General features: G+C 32.8%; 1 protein-coding gene across 1 annotated transcript in view; it reads right to left on the bottom strand.

Moving 5' to 3' along the window:
• Window positions 1-11335, bottom strand: part of LOC7494468 (60S ribosomal protein L35a-1) — a 100575-nt gene that overhangs the window by 28181 nt on the left and 61059 nt on the right. The window lies entirely within an intron of this gene.

Below are 11335 nucleotides of genomic sequence, written 5' to 3'. Positions count from 1 at the left end.
TGATTTTCTTTATGAACTCAGAAAGCTTTTACATTTTAGAATTAAAAATGAAGCCATTGTGGTTAACAAATTTACAGTTATACCTCCTTTATTCATTTGACCTGGCTTTCCTTTTTTTTTTCTTTTTTTTTTACCTCTAATGGATTAGAAAGGGATGATATTCTTGGCACTTTGAAACAAATTGCTGGAGGAGCTGCAGAAAGCCTTGTGCCCGGAGGAATGCTCCACTTTCTAATGATTTTGGATTCAAACTGGGAGACGAAAACTGCAGCTCTTAAAATTTGATTAAACATGGTATAAGATGCATTGAAAGTCAAGAAACCCTTGCTGCTTTTCTTCCTAGAGGCCACTGGCCGATTACAAGTGGTTTTTAAATACCTGGCTGTTGAACAAGATCAAAGGTTCAAAACTTTACATGTCTTTTCCTCTATAGGCGGTGTGTTTGTGGTCCTGAGTTCGACGCCTAGTGTCGACCAAGAAACAAGGATAATACGTATTTGCGGTCCTTGGTGTGGAGCTGGCTTGCCTTTAATGGGGTTTTGTTTCGCGATAGTGGGAGCAATAACCATCGCAAGCAAACAATTGTGTCTCAATTTCGAGATGGGGTTAAGCTTTTTTTATCTCCCAGCCACCGCAGCCTGCAATGGAGTAATGCCTTGATGACACGACCTTTGAGTTCGAAGGGTCATCAAGGATTTGGTGAGGGACGACCTTATAGCTTGATTGGAACTTGCTATATTAAATGCATGGCCAAGCACTTAACCACCAGTCAATTAATTAATAATTATGAGGACCTGGCTTCAACATCTATCAATTCAGCCTTAGAACGGAGAAGGAAGTGTTTTCGCCATGAAATCCAAAATGCCCAATGACATGGAGACCCCAGCAGAAAAGGATGCGTTCCGTCTCCAATATCAAACCAGCCCCGTTTAAAGGCAAGAATCCACCTAGCACCGCAGATGAGGCCCTTATCTTTCCACAATCCCATTCCACCGCAAAAGCCATAACCAGCTTTTAATTAGCCGAATCATTGCCATTGTTTCAGTCAGCAGGGATACTCATGAATAGCTCTATGCAGAGCAGGAATGAAGCCGGTTAGAACGGCGGTTATGCTTGTTCATAAATCAAAGCTGCAACAATCCCGAGAAAAAAAAACATTGAGGCATAACATGTATATTCACCGAATCCTATCTATAGAATTGTAAGTCGGAACTTTTACTTTCAGATTATTGAGGTATTATCCCATAAACAAATGGATGTTGTTAATAATCTCAAGCAGGAAACAGATCATAAAACACGATCCAATAAGAGAGGAAGCTTGGCCTGATGTCCATCGAGGGATTAATTATTGACAGGCCTTTTTCATTGATTGATAGGCTTCAAATAAGAGTGGTAGCGTGGCCCGCTGTCAAAGGAGGAGCATCTTCATGCTAGTGATAGAAAACAATATCCTGGAGACAAAACGTACTATGGCAACGAAGAGAATTCAACGAATGGCATCTTGACAACTTGGAGCAATAGCAAGAATTTTATGGACAGGCAGGCAGGCAACACTTCGCTTTAAAAACATATGCATCCAGCATATTAGCTTAGCGAGTACGTGCGGTTGAGTTCGAAGCCTCTTTAGATTTATAGCATCTCTTTCTAAAAAACCTTGGAGTCTTGCTTAGTTCAATTTTAATTTTTTAATTTCTCAATCTATAAATTACAAGATAATCCCTATAATTTTTTAATATAAGATTGAGGGTTTTAGATTTATAAAATACATGGACTGAAATTTTTGTAAGATTATTTTTTTTTTCATTCATAATTTATTTTAAATAATTTAAATTTCATGTTAAATTAAGTATTTTTATTGAAGAATAATTTTCAATAAAATTTTAACTCTAAAATTCCCTTATAATATGATCTCAAATTGTACGTAATTAACCATGTTACTAGAACAAATTTCTAATATTAACAACATGTATTTTTTTTTTAAAAAAAAAGCTCAGAGTATGAATAAAACGTCCTGACTTGAATTAATGTTTATAACAGTGCAATAATTCTGACATCATGTATCACTAATGTTGCCTTGATCTGGTGGTTTATCGAAGTTACTTCTTCTGGTAAATTAAGATTAAAAGTAATTTCAGTGATTTCTTAAACCTTGTTCAACAACGTTTTCATTGGTTTATCTCTTATTATTAATCATATCATGGCCATGTTTCTCAGATAGGAAGATATCTTGATTCTAATTTGTTTTTTTTTTTTAGTACAATAGAAATTCTAGAGTCTGACGTTTAATAACTATTCTGCTCCCTATAAATATGATTCTCTCTCCATAATATACAGTAAGTAGGCTAAGTCCGGGCATGGATATTTCCTTAGACGGATTCTCTGTGTTTTCTTTTCCGTGTGTGCATGGAAACATAGCTTTAGGCATGCACTAAGATGGCTAGAGTTCCCATTTAGTGGCATATATACTGGACGTGCCAAAATTTATATTTACAAAATTTATGCATGTAATTCGACTACAACAAAGACGTAATTAAGTTGATCATTGTATGATATATTTTATGTTTTGATGAATTGTTGTGAATCGGGCTTGTGTTCATTAAAATAATGGAGTGAAGAATCTTCATTTTTTTGTTTACTATGAAGATACAAACCAGTAGCATCCATATACTGGCTTTCTTAGCTTCTCTTTTTTTTTTTTTTTTACGGTGGGTATCTGGGTCAATTTACATATACCTTCACTAATTTCTTGAAATCTTGAAGTTAATAACCATGTAAATCTCCAATGATATTAAGATTTATAATACTTGAATTAATGATATTTATAAAGCAAATTCAGAACCTAACCAGTAAAAACTACATGTTTTCTTAGCTTGGGATTGGTATAATTTACTTCTGGTTTCAATGGTTCTTTGGCCCCCTGCTGTTTTTACTTTGTACTTTTCACTTGTTTTCTTTCGGTCATTGAATTGACTTCATTAATAAGGAAAGAGAGCTTTATTCTGCGTAGCTTGGCTGGCGGATGCAGTGGCAACCTCTTTTCTGTGCCCTTATAGTCATAGATCTTTGATTACTTTATGTTTGTGGAGCCATGATCAAAAGCCAAAAGGCTGGTACCATTTTTGTTAGACAAACCTCAAACTAGCCTCTCATCTCCAGAGAGAATCACAATTTCGCCCACAAGAGTTCATAAATTCTCAATCAAACCTTCAATCAACTCATCACATTTTTCTTATCGAAAATGTCGAGATCCCTTAAAAACAGCGTGTTTTTTTTTTTTTTTTTGCATTTGCTTGCTGTATTAATTGTGTACTTTAGAATCATTATTGGGTATGGATTGAGAGGTATGATTGAAATAATGAATACTCTGAGAATATAGTTCTGTGTGTGTTTACAATGGCTTAGGTTAAAGAGAGTGTTGAGGTTGAAGAAAAAGAGATCCTTTATGGAGGGGTTCATGATGGTATATATAATTTTTGGAGTATAGTATATGTTGTATTCATTTGTAAATATATTAAAATAATATATTTTAATTATTTTTTAAAAATTATTTTTAACATCATCCCTTTAAAATAATCTAAAAACACTATAAAAATATTAATTTAAAATAAAACATTAAAAAACTTTCAAAAATATTTTTAAAACAAAATTAGAAGCTATCCGGGTGTTCTACATGAAGGGCAGTACAATACATGAACGACTCAATGATAATCCAATTAAGTCTACCCGAGCCACATCAAGCTGCAGGCACTGCCATTACTAATGCAAACATATGCGTGGGGCTGGGACCGATCAAGTTTCAAATGCAAGCAGAGGCATGGCTTAACTGAAATGATGCATTTCTTCCAAGTATTCCGTCGCTTTTAGCCTTCACGTCCCCAGCGTCGATCAAATTGCTCGTCGGGTTAACGAGTAAAATTCGATCGATGATTGATTCTTTGAGATAATTGCCAAGCACTCTTATTATTAAATAAACTGGATACTGAAGACTTATTTTCATAGCTCGTCTTTAAGAAGTTTTATTAAAAAAAAATCATTTTAGAATTAGAGTTAGAGTTCAAAAGTAATCTTACATTAACTTTAACAATAGCAACGGCTGGAACCAAAAGAGGAAATAGAAACCCAGCAAGTTAAATAAAAAGAATCCCGGTCGATTAAGCGTTATCGAGACAGAATAATTGAATCGAGAAAATGGAGTAGAAGTTTAAGATGTCTTAATCTCGGGAAAGCGTAGGAACATAGTTAATAAATTAATGGGCTAATATGGGACCATGGTGTTGTCTGGACGGGGGACCATGCTTGATGCATGCGAGCTTCGTGCCCAATTGTAACCCCACCATCGAGGTTCTTATCTCACGATCGAGCGCAACTATGATCCTAGGTTCCATATCCAGAGATGGACAAATATTGCGTTGCTGGGACTTTCAAGCCAGAGAATTCTCAGTTCTCTCCACATAATCTTCCTTGTAAGTTGAGGACAACCTCAAATTCCACGTGGCTAGTGCCTAGTAGTCACCAATATCTATTATCAAGTTTTTTTTTTCTTCTAGTAAAAAGAAACATGGTAATAAGTTCTCCACCCTCCCTTTAAGATTTGAAATTGTTGTCTTGTGAAACAACTACCAAGCCCACGAATTTTGTGAAAGACAGATCTTAGATGATGAGTTTGTTGAGAAGATGTTTTTTTTTTTTTTTGAACATGTTAAATTTACCAGTTCCATGATTGCGACCGAGAGCTGAACAAAAGATCACCAACTTTCTCTCGAGGACCAGCTCGATGTGGATTGATCTAGCATATAAGATGTTTTTCTCTCTTTAAATTTTACGTTTTACTAAAAAAATTTAAATATGCATCTTAAATTAAAGTTCATGATACCCAGCTTTCAACTGGTTTAAATAAATATAATTAACAATAAACCTACAATAAGAAATCAAAATCAAAGCATTTAGTTGAAAACTTTTCTTATATTTTCTCTTTTTACAATTTGGTATCAATGTTTTAATTTCTCTCTCTTTTTAATCTACATACATGGTAAGAGGGATTGATTTTAATTTTTTAATAGGTGGTAAAATTTTATTAGTTAAGTGAACTAGGGATGAGTAAAAAAACCGATTAAACCAAGAAAACTGAAAAAATAACAACTAAAAAAACCAAACCGTAAAAAAAACCCGATTAAACCGATTAGAATTTTAAAAAAATTGTCTGGTTCGGTTTCAGTTTTATAAGTCTGAAACCGAAAAAACCGAACCCAAACCGGAAAAAAAACCAAGCCAAACTAGAAAAAACCGAGCCAAAACAGAAAAAACCGTTTTGAATCGGTTTTTGTTCTAAAATAACCAAATCGAACTGAAACCGGTCAGTTTCGGGTTTTTTTGTTTTAAAAAAAACCGGTTTGGTTATTTTTTTTAAAAAAAAACCGAACCGAATAAAAAATGATCACCTCTAAAGGGAATTGTTTTTTTTTTTTGTGCATAGAATATTTAGAATTAAAATATTTTATGATATTTGATCAATAATAAGTAAAAAATATAATGGTAATTGAATGATAATGATGTATTGTGGTGGTGATGATAGTAAGAATAAAATTGATTAAGAAAGTGACGATGACGATGACGATAACGATGAGAAGAATGGGAGTGAGAGTGAGAGTGATGATGGAGAAGTGGTGATGGTTGCAGTGATAAAAATAAAAATGATAAAGTGTTGGTGGTGGTATGATTGTGGTAAATATGATGGTGAGATGGTAAATGTTAAAATATTTAAAAGATATCATGAGTGTATTGTTGTCTAAAAAATATTTTATAAAATTTTCATCTTATGAAAAAAAAAAGAAGAATATTCATGTACAAAATATTTTAATGCAAATAAATACCTCATGATATTTAAATATACTCAATGTGTCATAATCACACAAAACTTTGTATTCCATTCGTTTTGAGATGATTATGTATTTGGTGTGCAAATTTTTTATGTTTTTTTTTATTTGAGTGTTTCAACTTATTATTATTATTATTATTATTTTATGTTAAATTGAATAAATTGTTATTATAGTTTGTTATTTTTATTTTTAGTTTCATTTAACCTAGCAAAACATGTACTAAATAACTATGCAAAGTAGACAATTGTTATCATCAGAGATGAGTTTGCATGCTAATATGTCAATTTAATATCCCATCACCACATATTTGATAGAATCTAACAAAAATACTTGATTATTAAAAAAAATAAAAATTCACCCACTTAAATAACAAAAATAAAAATTAAGATACTCAAATAAAAAAATTAAAATGTTCACAGGCCAAACATGTAATCACAAGCATACTTGTTGCTATACAAGGACGATGCAAATGGAAAGAAATTCAATTAGCATCCAGGCTAATAATAAAAATAAATGCAACATTATTTATTGATATATCACTAGATAAAAAAAAATTGATAAAAAAAAGGAAGAAATGTGACAAACATGAATTCACGTCACCATATGTTCAGTCCTTTGACCTAATAGTACTTAACTAATTAATCCTGTGCAATTCAATTGGACATCAAAAGATATGGTTGATAAGCTAATCGAAGACTTGATGTTATTATTTTTTAATGCCCATGTACATAGTTTTAAAACCCGGCTCGGTCTAAGATTCAGGTTCCAGGTTTTGACCGGGTCACCGTGTCGGCCATGTCAGTTCTGTTTCTTTTTAAATTAAAACGACGTCGTTTTAGTAAAAAAACAAAAAAAAACAAAAGTCAGCGGGTTTGCAACTGGGTCTTAACCGGGTTTTTCCGGGTCAATCGGGTCGCCGGGTCGCACCAGGTTTTTTCTTCTCTTGTTTTTTTTTCAACCCGACCCGATTCCAGCCCCGGATCACCAGATCCCGGGTTGACCAATCAGGTCGGCCGAGTTTCAAAACTATGCCTATATATACTTCATATGGATCAATGACAAGATTTAAAACAGGATACCTCGTTGCCTTGTGTCCTCATCAGCTGAACCAAACGGGTAAGAACACGTAGAATTTCATGGGAGTGTGATTATTTTGATGGTTTTAAATTAATTTTGTTTTATGTTTTTTAGATGGTTTTAGTGTGATTATTTTAAAAATTAAAAAACATATATTATTTTCATATATTTTTAAATAAAAACAACTTTTATTACTGTTACAAACATCCTTGTACCAGGCCCAGCCATGCCTTTCCTTCCCTTTCAAGCACGCCGTAACTTTGGACACTAGCGCCGAGAGAACGGATTGCTTGTGTTTCTGTGATGAAATAATAATTGGCAATGTACGATAATAAACTCTTGACACTTACAGAAATAATACACGTTAATTAAAAAAAAACTAAATCTTCTAAAAAAATAAAATCTATCCAAACTCAGAACACTGTTCGTCAAAATAATGTAACAATAAAATTGCCGCTTGATATTAAATATTTGAACTAAATATTAGAGGTGAGGTAGTCTTTTTTGTCATGATATAGTTGTTTTTTTATAAATTATATGGGTTAGATTGATAATTTAATTTTACAATAAAATTACTATTTTAACCCTGAGCTAAAATAACACAACACCTTCTAGTCATGAGCTTTTTTGTCTTTTTATTTTTTAGAATAATATACTTTAATGTTCTTAAAAACAAAACCAAAATAATTCTCATATCATATTTTTTTTTTATTTTACGTTATTTTTATTGTAAATTTTTATGCTACTCAATAGTATTATTATAGTTTATATTAAGTAAATATAATTAAAAAAAAAGTTGTTGAAGCGGGGTCGTTCGACCACCAAACGCTGCCTTCTAGAGCAAGCATTTGAAAGGTCCCGGTGCCCCTAATATAATAGGACGGCGAGTGCCCTTAACACGTATTGAGTTTGGTGCTGATATACATTTTTTTTCTCTCTCCCCACCTAAATTATGCGCCAGCTCTTTTAAAAAATCAGACGAGCCCCTGCAGTTTATTTTCCCTTCACTTTTGGTCCATTTTATTTTTATTACTATTTTTTTTATTTTGAATAAGCTATAAAATTAAAAATATATTTAATTTTTTTTACCTTTTTGTTTATTTATTATTATTGTATTTTTTTAATCATATTATTTAAATTATTAATTGAAACAAGGACTCAAGTCTCGTATCTTTTCCCTTAAGAATTTTACCCGACTCGCGACAAAAAGCGGGACACAAATCTAGTAGCATGGCTGTATAACATGGCTATATCCCGAGTATGACCTAATAGTGACCGTATTTTAACGTGATGCATGACATGGCGTAAGCTTCGGATATTCATTAACTCCATTTTTTTTATAAAAATATAATAATTCAAATAACTCCAATTCATACAAGCTGTCGAGGTTTTGGGATGACAGGTCACAGAAGAAGACGTGGATTTGAATCCTCTGAATTTACTATATATATATATTTTTAATTAATTGAGTGCACGTACGGAAGAAAACTAAAAGAAATAATTCAATACCGTATTCCGGTCTTGAGGAAAAGGAAGAAAATAGGGAAACATGGGTGGGGGAAATTAAAGATTTCAGTATCATATTTGCAATTCGGGTGGAGGATGAAAAGAAGAGAGAAAATCTACACTTTTTGGTCACTGTTGGAGAGAGGGATTTCCATGTCAATTAGAGAAGAAAATAAATAAATATATGCGATGTTTTTCAAATTTGAATTGAATAGAATATCTTCAGAAATAAGTTATTTGAAACATGTATTAATTTAATATCAGCATATTAAAATAATATAAAAAATATAAAAAATATATTAATTTAAAATAAGTAAAAATTAAAAATTTTCAAAAAAATAATCTGCAAAGCACGGCAGAAGAGTGGAAGAGGTTACTGTCCTCCCACGTTGGCACACCATGCCAGGTTCTGGTACTTTTTTTTAGCTTTTAATTTAACAAATGTCACTTTCAAAGATTTTAGTGGCTGTGGCCCGTAAATGGAGCACTAAACTGATACAGCCACTAGCTGATCGATTCAATGATCAATGGCCATCCAATTGACACAGTCCACGTCCAATATCTTCAAATATCTTTGGTTTTACAGTCTGCTCTGCCCCAGTGTTTTCGAGCAATGGAGCTTTTCTTCCTTCCCTCCACATCTGATCTGGAGGAAAACAATAATAAAAAAAAAAACCCTATTTTCTGGATTTTATCTTCTGATTTTCCCATTTGAAGACGTACTCTTGGACTTGCTTCTCACCAGTATTTTATCTCCTCCCTTGTTTTTTTATTTATATGTAATTTTTTTTTAATATTATGATATACATTGGAATCTTTTGTAGAATCAAACCCTATGATATATAACAAATATCTTTTGCAAGCAGATAGTTTATAAACAAGTACGCTAATTTTGAAAATGATGTAAGCCGCGCGTGATCATTTCCTCAGTAGCAATAAAGTATAAGGGGACACGTAATTATAGAATCCTTATTTCAATCCCAATTCTGTAAATCCATTCTCAACTGCATCCCGAACCTATGGTTTTTATTATCAAATTGATTCCAAATATTTTCTATATTTCTCAATTGCTTCTTTTTATCATTTTTTTTTTGTCCAACTCCAAGCATCATTGATTTAGGGGGTGTTTGAAAATGTTATAACGATTGCTTTTTAAAGTGTTTTTTGCTTGAAAATACATAAAAATCGTATTTTTTTCTATTTTTTAAAATTTATTTTTGATATTAACATATCAAAACAATTTAAAATTACTAGATATTAAATGTCCTAGGCTCAATTTTGTCCCTTTTCATATTAGCCTCAAACCGTACTAAAGCACGATTCTGCCTTAATCCTTAAATGCTATGAACTTGATCTTGACCAGACTTCAAGGTGATTCACATCTAGTTTTGGTTCAATTAAAAAAATCTCGATTTAATCTCAGCCTAATCCAATCTTGGACATTCATACGTGGCCTCAAATATCTTAGACTCGATTTTAGTTTGAATCTTGAACAAACTTCTAAATCACATGTCAATAGTATAAAAAAATATTTTTTGAAAATTTTTGAAACCTTTTTTTCTTTTGCACAAGTGTAGAAAACTTGTTGTCCTTTTTTATTTTATTCAAAACAAAAAACCAAACATAAAACAAGTTTTATGTTTTTAATCCTTTAAAAACAAAAACCATATGAAACATCCTCTAGATAAGTACATGCAATAACTCTTTTACTTTTCCTCCAAAACACGGGAATAAGTTGAAGAGGAAAAAAAAACCCTTCTAATCTTATGAGTTAGAGGGTTAAAGCTCCTCATGTTGAGCAGGAGGCTGAGTTGGTTAGATGCGTGGGACAAAGGACTTATAGTACCTGCTAACGCGGGTCAGTTTGTTTAGCGCTTTGAGGCTGTCTTCGACTCATAGAAGTCGTGGACTCAGGATTTGTTTTGAAAACACCGTTGGCTTAAAAAGACGCTATTTATGAAAGAACAAGAGAATGGCAACCGTGGAAGGTGAAATGGCCAGGCGCAGTGTGTTTGGGTTCAGGAAACGAGCCCAGACCCACTTTCATCTCTCATGGGCTCGGGTTGTCATGCCCGAGCCCAACATGTTTGGGTCCAGACATCACACCCGTACTCGTTTTCACCCCTCATGAGCTCGGGCTGTCACGCCTAAGCCTAGCGTGTTTGGGTTCAGGAAGCGAGCCTATACCCACTTTCACCTCTTGTGGGCTCGAGTTGTCATGCCCAAGCCCAACGTGTTTGGGTTTATGTAGCACGCTGAGACCCACTTTCACCTTTAATGGACTCAAGCATCTTGACCAAGCCCAAAACTGGCTATAAAATTTTTCGAGACCCCACACGGGTCTTTTAATATTTTATACTAATTTAATATTTATTATTTTGAGTAGAATACAACTCAAAATATTACAAGGATAAAATTACATTTCAGCATCACCTTTCCACAAAAAAAGAAGAAGATTCATAAGCTATAAATAAACCATGAATCCTTCAAGTCAAAGGTTCATAATCTTCATTCTCTACTGCATATATATTTTCAGAGTAACTTTCTATGAAATATTATTGCATTTTTTTTTATATAAAAAGATATTTATTTAAGTATCGAAGAATCTCCACTTCCACCAAGTTAGCCACCTTTGATTACTAAACATTAAGTTATAAGTTATCAATCATCTTGATTAGAGATAATAAATAAGATTATTAGAACTAATTGATTAATTGATTATCTAATTTAAAAATCTTATTGCAACGCTACTTGGATATTTTAGGATATCATCAAATACCAAATCTGATTTCTAACTATCTGGTTAGAACCCAACTGTGCTAGAAAATCAACATATTTGTTCTCTTCGAGAAAAAACATGAATATTTTAAACTGTC

Source organism: Populus trichocarpa, chromosome 8, assembly GCF_000002775.5.
Source record: "Populus trichocarpa isolate Nisqually-1 chromosome 8, P.trichocarpa_v4.1, whole genome shotgun sequence".
Classification (NCBI taxonomy): Eukaryota; Viridiplantae; Streptophyta; class Magnoliopsida; order Malpighiales; family Salicaceae; genus Populus; species Populus trichocarpa.
This window is presented reverse-complemented; position numbering and strand designations above follow the sequence as displayed.